This window comes from Lepidochelys kempii, chromosome 9 (genome assembly GCF_965140285.1).
Source record: "Lepidochelys kempii isolate rLepKem1 chromosome 9, rLepKem1.hap1, whole genome shotgun sequence".
Classification (NCBI taxonomy): Eukaryota; Metazoa; Chordata; order Testudines; family Cheloniidae; genus Lepidochelys; species Lepidochelys kempii.
The window spans coordinates 53,597,491-53,610,156 of record NC_136388.1 but is presented as its reverse complement, the minus strand read 5'-3'; the positions used below and the strand labels follow the sequence as shown (position 1 = coordinate 53,610,156).

Below are 12,666 nucleotides of genomic sequence, written 5' to 3'. Positions count from 1 at the left end.
ATCAGCTTGCCTCCATGTTAGACTGAAATTCCAAAGGCTAGTGGCAAAGGAATAACAAGAGGTTCATTGCTTAAAGGGCTCTCCCACTGAAAAGAAATAACTGAGACAATAAGATAGCTCCTACCCAGAAGAACTGGTTTCTCAGGGGATTGGTCGCCTTGGCAACGAGGTCAACCAGTAGGGTCTCTGGTCACCTTTCAAGGCTGACGAGAGAGTCAACTGACAGAGAAAACTGGAAAGTTATGAAAGGGGATCAATCTGGGGTACTCGGCCATTTTTCTCCAGCTGAGGACAAAGGAGAAGCAACCGAACATGTAGCAGCCTGATAAGGGGACTCTGCATACCTACCTGAACACAGATGGTCCTCCGATGACTTCCAAGGGAAGGGTGAGCTAGTGAGGGGCATTGTGTTTAAGATGTTTGTTGTGTGCTGTGTGATCTGTACTATCTTGTGCTTTATCTGTTAAGTAAAAAAGCAATGGTGTTAGAATCTTGTGCTAAATGTCTGTGATTTATGCTTTGCACTTACCACAAGTCTCCTGAAAGAGTTAAATGGCAACCCAGAAGGTTCACACCTTGGGGTGGAGTTCTGGGAGAGGGGGTGTTTACGCTACGGGGTAGCCTGAGGAGTCAGCACTGATCCCAGGGGCCAGGCAGCTGGACAGTAGTTCCAGCTCCAAGGAGGGGGTGCTACAAAGTGGATCTGTATTTCAAGAATGTGTCTAGGATGCCCCAAACTGGGGCAAGTGGATGAGCTCCATTCAGGCTCAAGACTTAAAACACTTGAGGATCAGCAGCTGGTTTCCTTCATAGCAGACTAGTGAATATACCAGATGGGGTGCTCAACTGGGAAATGTCATGAACACTAGTGAAGAAACAGGATCCTGGGAGGGTAAGAACACCTTTCAGTTTACTTTTTATAATGTAGCTCTGTGTACCTTTAAGACTACAAAGATACTGACTTAAGCTCAAACATTTTTGCATTAAAAAAAAAAACCCCATTCACTTTTAAAAGTACTACCCTATAAACTCAAATCATTTTAGTGGCACACTGGGAACTAACAGTTGTAGAGCACCACGTGCACTGAAACCTTATAACCTTTAACAAAACTCCACACAATCAAGCTCCTGCCCTCTTGCTACTTCATGTGCCACAAGCCCTTAACTTTTCTCAACATGTTCTCCCCTCTAACAAGCCCTGCATGAACCTGAGAAGAGCCAAGACACTAGACTGCCTTCAACTGGTTTGTGGCAGGCTGAAATAGATGTCAAATGAACACAGGTAGTACTTGTCCAAGCCAAACAGATAAGTTAAGAAGGAAGTCAATCACAGTTTATATGTTTGTAACTTGTCAGCTGTCCAACATGGCCTGTTTGCATCATGCTGGAAATCTTTCACGTATAGGTCCTCTTTCCTAATAGTTACAGGGACACTACAGCGTGTAGGCATCTGTCTACTGAAGGCAGCATCAGATGATGACTGGATGTTCAGCTTGTAGAATTTGGATATGGTATGAACAGGTGATTGCTTTACAGATTTGTCTTATAAAGGCACATGATCTTTCTGCTCATGAAGCTGGCACAGTTCTGAAGGAAGGAGCTCTCATTTTTGGAGATGGAGTTACTCGTACACTTTTGACTCATATACTTCCTGGGATACAATCTTAGCCATCTGAAAATGGGAGATTGAGGACTTATTTCCCTATGACACTAGGTGATAAATGCTTTCTTTGTCGTTTGTCTTTTTGAACTGAGCTGTGCAGTGAATACATACTTTGAGAGCTCTGCAGACATCCAAAGTGCCACACTCTCTCTGGTGGTGTCAAAGGTGGGATCTCTGAGCTGGGGACTTAAACCAGGGTTAACCAAAACCATCCCGTCCCGAAGATGGACGACGTGGTCAAGGCTCTAATACAAGCCACTGCGGCCCAACAGGAGGCTATCTGAATCTAAGCAACCACCCAACAGGAGGCGACTCGGGTGCGGCAGGAGACTAATCCGCTGTTGATGACTCAGGCTGCCCAGGACTGAGCTCTGCTACAGGAGCTGGCAAACCAGATGAAGGCCCTTATGGAGCAGAACCACAATTGCAACAGAACCCGGACTATACGGGCCAGCCACTGCCTACAGAAAATGACACTGGAGGATGATGTAGAGGCGTACCTCCTAGCATTTGAGAGAACAGCCCTGCGGGAGGCCTGGCCCCGAGATCAGTGGTCTGGTATCCTCGCCCCATTCCTGTGTGGAGAGGCCCAGAAGATCTACTACGATATGGCTGCAGAGACTGCGGAGGATTACCCTCAGCTGAAGGCAGAGATTGTGGCCAGATCCGGAGTAACCACAGCGTTGCGATCCCAGAGGTTTCATGAATGGCAGTATACAGAGGACAAGACAAGGGTGACGATAAGACCGTACCGGATATCGGAAGCTAAAAGAGGGGAAATTAAGACAGAAGTGAAGATGATGATGGAACTTGGGGTTACTGAAGAATCCCACAGCCAGTGATCCAGCCCTATCGTCCTAGTACCCAAGCCTGATGGCACCCTGAGATTTTGCAACGATTTCCGGAAGTTGAATGAAGTATCTCAATTTGATGCCTATCCGATACCACGTGACGACGAGCTAGTTGATCAGTTAGGCAAGGCCCGATACCTAACCACAGGATATTGGCAAATTCCCCTGGCCAAGAACGCCAAGGAGAAGACTGCTTTCTCTACACCTGATGGCCTGTTCCAATACACTGTCCTCCCTTTCGGACTCCATGGGGCCCCTGCAACATTCCAACGACTTATGGATAAATTGCTGCGACCCCATGCCAGGTATGCCTCCGCCTATTTAGACGATATAGTCATCCATAGCCCTGACTGGGAAACGCACCTAGGGAAAGTAGAAGCGGTACTAGATGCCCTGCGGAAGGCTGGCCTCACTGCCAACCCTCTGAAGTGCGTGATAGGACTAGCTGAGGGGAGATACCTCAGGTATGTAGTAGGGAGAGGCTTGGTAAAAGCCCTCTGGAACAAAGTGGAGGCAATACAAGATTGACCTTGGCCAGTCCGTAAAAAGCAGTTCAGAGTATTTTTCGGGTTAGTAGGGTACTATTGGAAATTTATCCCTCATTTCGCCACAAGAGCAGGGCCACTGACGGACCTGATAAAGGCTCGGGGCCCGAGATAGTAAAATGGTCTGATTCAGCAGAAGGAGCATTCGCAGGTTTAAGGACAGCCCTTTGCTGCCATCCAGTACTCATAGCCCCAGACTTCAAGGGAGAATTTGTCCTACAAACAGATGCCTCGGAAGTAGGGCTAGGAGCCGTCCTTTCGCAAATGGTAGGGGAGGAGGAACACCCGATCCTGTACCTCAGCTGGAAGCTCCTCCCCAGGGAACAAAAGTACGCCGTTGTTGAAAAGGAATGTCTGGTGATAAAATGGGCCATGGAAACTCTCCGCTACTCCCTACTGGGGCGGCGATTTACCCTGGTGACAGACCACGTCCCGCTCCAGTGGATGCACAGAAACAAGGAGAAGAATGCAAGAGCGACTAGATGGTTCCTATCTCTGCAACCCTTTCATTTCCGAGTACAGCATAGGGCCAGAAGCCAACACAGCAACGCAGATGCCTTGTCACGAAAGCGTTGCCTCTTGTCCCAAGTAGCCCAACCCCATGGTGTTGAGTGGGGGGGGGGAGGGGAGGATATGTGATACAGCATGGCCAGAAGGCAGCAGGAGAGTGATATAGGAAGAATATGTAAGTCCCAGGATGAGGAGAAGCCTTATTCCCCGTAGAGGGAAGAAAGGTTTCTATAGATTAATTAAAACCACCTGAAGCCAATTAGAGCATCTGAAGATAGTCACCTGATAAAAAAAATCCCTGCTTCAATCAGCCAGGGGACGGAGTTGGAGCAGAGAGTAGTTGGAAGGAGTTGGAGCAGAGAGTAGTTTGGAGGAATTGGAGCAGAGAGTAGTTTGGAGAAGTGCTGTGGCTGGCTAGAAGACCAAGACCCTAGGTAAAGAGACACCTGGCTTGTGCAGAGAGAGAGGGCAGAAAGCCCCACAAGCTGAAGAGCAGGAGAGGGAAGTAGCCCAGGGGAAGGAACCGCTAGTTCAAGTGGTTTACCACTATCCCTAGGGCCACTGGGGTCCCTCCCTCTCCACTACCCTTCTCTGGGTTACTAGTGGGACAGTAAATACCTTAGTTCAGGGGCAGGAACCCCCCACCCCCCAGAAGAGGAAGTGCTGGACTCATCATAATCGTACTGGCAATTTGCCACACTGGAGAGAAACTGAGCCAGGCAGGAGGAGGAAAGGATAATTTCCTGTGCTCTATGGAACCTGGAGTTAATCTCTGGTATTAAGACAAGGTTGGTTCTGAGTACCACTTTATCTTTATGGAAGGTGCAGTAGTGAGGTTCTAGGGAAAGAGCTCCCAAATCACTTCAGCTCGCAGAGTGTCTATCAAATAGGCCACTTTAAAGACTGGAAAGTAATGAAATACTGTCATGAATGGGTCAAAATGATGAGCCAGTAATGATATTGAAAACCAAGGGAGAATAAGTTCCCATGGAGGAATTCTGTGCACTTCAGGAGGAGGAAGAAAAAAACATTGCTCTCAAAAAACGCCGGATTTCTGGGTTAAGATTAAATTCACCTCTTACTTGGTGCACCAAGGATAACAGATAAAGCAGCAATGTAACTTTTGAGCCTCCAAATCACCAGGCCTAGCCTATATCCATCTTGAAGAAATTTGAGAATCTGTGACACCAATACAAATGTGAGGGGTGAGACCCTTGTCCTGGAACCATTGGGTAAATCTCAATTAGGCCCTTGAATATGCTGAGTAAGTAGATGTAATTCTATGAGCTAAAAGTGTAGATTACCTCTTATTTTAACAGGCTCTCTGTTCAAGAGCACAGTAGCTAGACGTAGAACATCTGGAATATAATGCATAACTGGCCCTTATAATATCCCTTCTAGAGGAAAAGCACAAGAAAGATCTTTTGTGTCATGTCAAGGCCAGAGAAGCAAGACCTCCTTAGCCAGAACAGTGTTACAAGAAATACCAGGCAAGAAGGAGCACTCATCTTCAGTATCATTCTGGGGACAAGAGGAAAACGTAAGTGTCTCTTTGGCCACCTTTGCAATGGGGCATCTTTTGCCTTGACTTTATGATCCTACTGGTGAGAGACCACCACTGAAACCTGGTAATTCACACTGGAGGCAAACAGATACAACACTGGGAGACCAAATTCCTTTACCAGGAGATGAAATGCCTCTGGTCCAGTTTCCATTCTGAATGACCTCACTTTTTGCAGCTGAGCCAGTCAGTCATATTCATAGATTGACCACAGATTCACCTCTGCCAAAGTCATCAGGAGATGAGCTCTTTAGAGTACAGTAGCCCTTGCCTGTTGACATATGACTTGGTTTAGGTGTTGTCTGTTATGATCAGCTTGAGGGGAGTCCAGATAAGGGAGCAGAACCTTGAAACCATATCATCGAGTGCCCTGAGCTCTCGCCAGTTTATATTTGGACAAGATGTGTTGGACAATCCTTGATCCCGGGAGAGTACCACATCCTTCCAGCCTGACATATGTGGAGATAACTGTCCAGACAGGTTTGCCTGTTGGGAAGCCAGCTTTGAATCTGCTTGGACTCATCCATCATCTCAATGCCTCAGAAACCTCCTGGGAGAAAGACCTTCATTGAGCAGTGGATCAGAGCTAGTGGAGGGAAGGATAAGAGGAAGCTTTGTATCAACCTCATGTGAGCACAGGTCCACTCAGAATATCTACATAGGAGAAAACTGATCCCAGAAGAGACTGAAGCATATAAATGGGGTAACTTCCCTTAAGAGGTTGATTGTTTTGATAGGATTCCTCAGCTTTTCTTCTCTTCCTTGTAATAAGAAAACTGTCTACAGGACTGTCTCTATCTCCACTCTGAGATGGAGAATCTGCTGAGGTGGTGGTAACTGATTTCTCAATTTATCACAAAACGATGGTTCTGCAGTATCCTTGTCATCTGGGTATCATCATCTATGATGCTGACTCTGGATGAAGTTGTCACCCAGGAAAGGGAAGATATAGACCCTGTCCTGCCTGAGAGGTACTATTTACGCAAAAGCATTTTTGTAAACACTAGTGATACTGTTGCTAAATCAAAGTACAAGGACCTGTACTGGTTATGTTGTACTCCAAAAGCAAAGTGAAGGAAGCATCTGAGAGACTACTGAATGGGGATATGGAGATAGGCATTCTTCAAGGTCTCCTGATGTCATGAAGTCTCCTTTGTTGACACTTCTGTGTCAGTGCTACAGTGGGCAGAGGGAGATACTACACAGTGAAGGAAGGGCTCCATACTAGAATCTCCTTGCTCTGTCTGCTCTGGACCCCTGTCAGTATTACCCTGCTACTGCAGCAGCTGTGGTCAGTCAGGGTTGCATGAGCAGAGAGCTTCCCTGGGCCTTTGAAGGTTTCCTTCAGTCTCTGCCACCATCCATGGCATGGTGGGGAAAGCAACTGGCTGGGCCTGAAGGATTTTACTGCTCAAGCGCTGCTGCTGCCACCTCTTCCCTCAAGCAGGAGAGCTATTGGGAAGGAAGCTGCAGGAAACCCTGCCCCAGCCTGAGCAGTTGCAAGGCTTCTGTGTCTCCATAGAACAGGCACAGATCTCCATCCAGGCACTAAGTCAGCAGGGAGGTGAATGAGCCAGCTTCTGGCTTTCCCTCTCTTACAGTTCTCTACCATGGTGCAACTTCATGATATGTAAGTAGGGGAGCAGAGTCGTAGTAACTACAGAGAGGAGAGGAATCCCCCCTGCCAATAATGGCAGACCCAGGAGACTGGAGATATTAAGCCGACTGTAGTTTATTTTATTTGCTTTGCAGCAGGGAAGAGCTGGTCTGCCTGTCTTAAGAGGCACATGAAAAACTAGTAAGTTTCTCAGAGGGGTAAGATGCGTTGAGAAGAGATGGACCTCTGGACCTTGTTATGAATAAGAATATCCCATTTTTGCGGCAGGTAGAATTTTAAGATTCCAGGATTGTAGCAATGTTAATCACTTAAACGCGCGCAGTATGGATTAACTTTGGGGCAATGGTAAAACCACCTCACAGGCCTAACTACAGAGATTTCAACCAACTGTATGAGAGGCATAGGATACAGATCTACCACCCACTTCAGAGACCAGGCTTCGGTTCCCAGCAATTCCACCAGCCTCCTATAATAAGTAAAAAAACCCCACAAAGTTCTCTTCAATTTTTCTCTATTTCAAACACAAGTCTTCTTCCCTAAAGATTTTAAGAGGACAGACCATTGGAGCAGGCACATCTCTCTCTCTGTTTATATGGCATCTAACACAAAAGGGCCTTGATCTTGACCGAAATCTCTGGGCACTTTCGTTATTTATATCATGGCAGAATAGAACTGTTTTATGTGCCCCCTTCTTTGCAAACAAGTTCATTTTTAGGGGGCCCCAGAATCTGCACCAAAAAATAAATTTCCAACTATTGCAGAGAAAATCCTTTAGACTCTTGTCAATACTCTATCATTGGTATTAAAAAGGTGAGAGAAACTATGATAACTGATATTAAGAATTAGCTTCAGTAGTGAAGCCCAGAACAAATGAGGGGAAAAAAAAAATCCAAGAAAGGTTTCCATTGAGATGAAATTTTAAGTACCCAGAACCCAAGCCATGGCTTATTGTAATGGACACAATAGGTGTTGTTTCTGTGATGTTAAACAATCTATGTGCATCCCCAGGACTGATTTCAAGCTGGCAGATACTCAAAGTGACAACAGTTAATTTCTGCATCTAAGCTGCAAACCCCTAAAGCAACTGAAGAAACCTGAGTCACATTACAAAAAAGCAGAAAGCAAATAAGGGGCAGTTAACTAAGGACACCGCCCCTTACTGGTGAATTGACTTGCCAGTCTTTTCTTCCTCCTGAAATACAACTCCACTCAACAAAAAGAAGGAGGTGACAAAATGCCAATCACTTCCTATAGAAGACTATGCTCCTTTCCCACCTCAGTCAGCAAAACTTCCCAAGGAACCATGTTGCAAGTGGAAAAGATAACAGGAACTAGGATGCCTAAGAGAAGAAAACGGACATACTGAAAATACAAACTGTCAATGGAGAAGGTGGGTTTAAATTAAGAAGATTAGAATACGTCTACTAATCAGGAATGACTGGTGATGGGAGACAATGATGACCCCATTGTGGTTTTGCAGATGCAATCTTGAGAACAGCATTTCCGACCGAAGCAGCCTGTGCTACTCTGAGTGAATATCTTTGAATATTGCTGAATAGATGCTGCCGTTCCCTAAAGTAAGTAGGTGTAACAATCTTGAAAACACACAAAAGATATAGAGTTTGCAGCCTTTTTGCTAGCTGGATAATACTGAGTGAACCTGAAACAGGGCAGTCAGGCCAAGGTAAAACTACTGTGAATGCTCATCCCTTGAACTAATTCTATGAACTGGGCCATCCATTGATCTGGATTTAAGCTTCATGAAGTGGGATAAATCTTCTTCCAACTGGTATCAGAGAAGCAAAGGGAGGGCTGGAACTCTTTCAGAAGGGCTGCTCGTGAGGAGGAACTGGGTCTGAAAGAGTGAAGCAGAAAGGAGCAGGATTTGGGATAAAGAGAATTGGATTCAGAAAATTCCTCTTTATTGTGGAGACCCACCCCAAACAATTCCTCCCCACGCCCCCTTTTTTAAACAGGAGATTCTACAACTAGCCTAAATTCTATAGCTGGCCTCTTTTATTCCAAGAATAAAAATAGAAAAATTAGAAGTAGTCATACCCTTGTCTATTCATGTCACACTAAAAGCTGCAACCTCTGAGATCATCACCAATTGCTGAAGGGCGACCAACTTGGCTTAATAGTGAAATCCTTGCTGATCTTAAACTCAAAAAAAGAAGCTTACAAGAAGTGGAAGATTGGACAAATGACCAGGGAAGAGTATAAAGATATTGCTTGGGCATGCAGGAGTGAAATCAGGAAGGCCAAATCACACCTGGAGTTGCAGCTAGCAACAGATGTTAAGAGTAACAAGAAGGGTTTCTTCAGCTATGTTAGCAACAAGAAGAAAGTCAAGGAAAGTGTGGGCCCCTTACTGAATGAGGGAGGCAATCTAGTGACAGAGGATGCGGAAAAAGCTAATGTACTCAATGCTTTTTTGCCTCTGTCTTCACAAACAAGGTCAGATCCCAGACTACTGCACTGGGCAGCACAGCATGGGAAGGAGGTGACCAGCCCTCTGTGGAAAAAGAAATGGTTCGGGATCATTTTGAAAAGCTGGATGAGCACAAGTCCATGGGGCCGGATGCGCTACATCTGAGAGTGCTAAAGGAGTTGGCGGAGAGGTAGATATGCTGGAGGGTAGGGATAGGATACAGAGGGACCTAGACAAATTAGAGGATTGGGCCAAAAGAAACCTGATGAGGTTCAACAAGGGTAAGTGCAGAGTCCTGCACTTAGGATGGAAGAATCCCATGTACCGCTTACAGACTAAGGACCGAATGGCTAGACAGCAGTTCTGCAGAAAAGGACCTTGGGGTTACAGTGGACGAGAAGCTGGATATGAGTCAACAATGTGCCTAGTTGCCAAGAAGGCCAATGGCATTTTGGGATGTATAAGTAGGGGCATTGCCAGCAGATCGAAGGACGTGATCGTTCCCCTCTATTCGACATTGGTGAGGCCTCATCTGGAGTACTGTGTCCAGTTTTGGGCCCCACACTACAAGAAGGATGTGGAAACGTTGGAAAACGTCTATTGGAAGGCAACAAAAATGATTAGGGACTGGAACACATGACTTATGAGGAGAGGCTGAGGGAACTGGGATTGTTTAGTCTGTGAAAGAGAAGAATGAGGGGGGATTTGTTAGCTGCTTTCAACTACCTGAAAGGGGGTTCCAAAGAGGATGGATCTAGACTGTTCTCAGTGGTAGCAGATGACAGAACAAGGAGTAATGGTCTCAAGTTGCAGTGGGGAGGTTTAGGTTGGATATTATGAAAAACTTTTTCACTAGGAGGGTGGTGAAGCACTGGAATGCGTTACCTAGGGAGGTGGTGGAATCTCCTTCCTTTGAAGTTTTTAAGGTCAGGCTTGACAAAGCCCTGGCTGGGATTATTTAGTTGGGGATTGGTCCTGCTTTGAGCAGGGGGTTGGACTAGATGACCTCCTGAGGTCCCTTCCAACCCTGATATTCTATGATTCTATGAAGGGCCATATGGTCTTTGCACAATGCACAATATTCCCAAAACTAACTGAAAAGAGAAATGAATAGTGATAAAGGACAGGGCTATGATTTTACAGTCTTTGTAGAGGGAACAATTAACTTGTCACATTCATGACTCAATAGGTCATAGGTTATATGGGGAGGGGTCCAAGCCTACTTTTGGGACAGGAAAGCCCCAGTCAACCTCTGAAAAGGTATTATGTTTAGCATTGATCCATTCAATTCTTCTCCTGGCTCACCACCTCTAGGCCTATTTCATGAAGAGGCAAAGTGGCTAGGGATTGGAACAGCATCCCTCTCAATCAGATCTGCCTTGGGAGTCTCAAAAAAATTTCACTGGTATTCTCCCCCCTCCGCTGCCCTTTGGTGGTAGTGCAAGTGAGATTTCTTATCTAATGGGTGTTTTTTTTAAAATAAATCACTTTTATCCATACAGGCCCCCTTTTAAAAAAGTTCTATTGTCAGTCTCTACTTTTGCATCAGATTGTATGTTCATTTTGAAATCTACCAAGATATTTCTTCCACTACCACATGCACACACTAGGTTGTTATTGTTGGATTACTCATGCCTGAACATAACATAAGAATGGCAATATTGGGTCAGACCATTGGTCTATCTAGCTCAGTATCTTGTCTTCTGACAGGGGCCTGTGCCAGATGCTTCACAGGGAATTAACAGAACAGGGCTGCAATCAACTGATCCAACCCGTCATCTAGTCCCAGCATCTGGCAGTGAGGCATGGGGACTCCCAGAGCATAGGGTTTCATCCCTAAACAGCCACTGATGGACCTATCCTTCATGAACTTGTCTAGTTCTTTTTTCAACCCAGTTACACTTTTGGCCTTCACAATATCCCCTGACAATGAGTTCCTCAGCTTGACCATGCGTTATGTGAAGTACTTCCTTTTGTTTATTTTAAACTTCCTGCCTATTAATTTCATTGGGTGGCTTGGGGTTCTAGTGTTATTTGAAGGAGTAAATATCACTTCCTTATTCACTTTCTTCAACCACTCATGATTGTATAGACCTCTATCATATCCCCCCTTTGTCTATCATATCCCCCCACTGTTCCTAGCTAAATGGTCCCTGTCTTTTTAATCTGTCCTCATATGGAAGCTGTTCCATACCCTTTTTTGCTGCCCTTCCCCATTCCTTTTCCATTTCTAATATATCATTTTTGAGATGGGGGGGGGACCAGAACTGCATGCAGTATTCAAGGTGTGGGTATACCATCAATTTATATAGTGGCATTATGATATTTACGGTCTTATTATCTATCCTTTTCCTAATGGTTCCTAACATTGTTAGTTTTGACTGTAGCTGCACATTGATGACTGGTGATGATTTCTTTTCTCAAACAAGTCCTGAAGCATTTGTTTGGAAAAAACAAAGATCATCCTCTGACCTGATGAAAATCCATTTATGTTCTGCACCTACCAACCTTGTTAATTCCTTTTTTATATTCAAAGGGAATAAATGACCAGCCTGGAAGGTTTGGCTAGAGAAGTTTTCCATATTTTTTTTTTTTTTTTAAAGAAAGAATCATCCTCTACAAATAGTAATGTGAAAAATACAGTAACAGGCTACAGGAAAACTGGTTGCTTTAACTTTAAAATCTTGCTGACCATCAGTCAAAAATTAGTCCAGGAAAGGTTTAATTTGCTATATAAGACAAGATGGAAAAGGAAACCTTTTCACTGTTCTAATGAAGCTCAAATTTGCAAAATGGAAAACAACAAACTATAAAAACACCAGTTAACGCTATCAAAACGATGTAAGAATGTCATAATTAAAGTAACAACGGCACAAAAATTTGATCAAATACACAAACCTTTACCATGTAATACTTAATTTGTCTCATTGTGCTGAGTATGTTATCAAAACGAATAATGATAACTAAGAGTTGTGGCGGGAAGGTCTGGATGAGTGTTTTTCGTTTAAGATACTGACATCCTAGAATACGGTTAGGTTACGTCTACGTGGTGCAGCAATGGACACTGCCAGTGTGTGATTTCTAAAGTGCACTAACTGATTTGCTGCTGGTGAACATTAAGAGTTCCCTAGTGCAATTTAATGTATTGTATTAATGTATTACTGTTTGAAATGATACTGTGTTAAAATGCACTAAGGAACTCTTAGTCCGCACCAGCAGGGTCTACATAGACCAACTAGTGCGTGATACATTGTGCGCTTTAGGAATCATACCTCCATAGTGCAGCTCCATTGGTGTGCCTATCCATCAGCATCTAAGGACTCCTTAAAAGTACGCGTCTACAAAAACCTATTAACCTTAAAACAAAAGGGAAAATGGGTTAAACAAGTTTGCATGATTTTAAAATCAGACCAGCTAATGCTTTGTATATCTGAACCACTGTCTAATTTAAGATGGAAGCATCTTGGGCAGCAGCCATTTCTTTTTC

At 44.6% G+C, this 12,666-nt stretch overlaps 1 protein-coding gene across 5 annotated transcripts in view; it reads right to left on the bottom strand.

The window, feature by feature from the left end:
• RYK (receptor like tyrosine kinase) overlaps positions 1-12,666 on the bottom strand; it is a 174,566-nt gene that overhangs the window by 57,713 nt on the left and 104,187 nt on the right. The window lies entirely within an intron of this gene.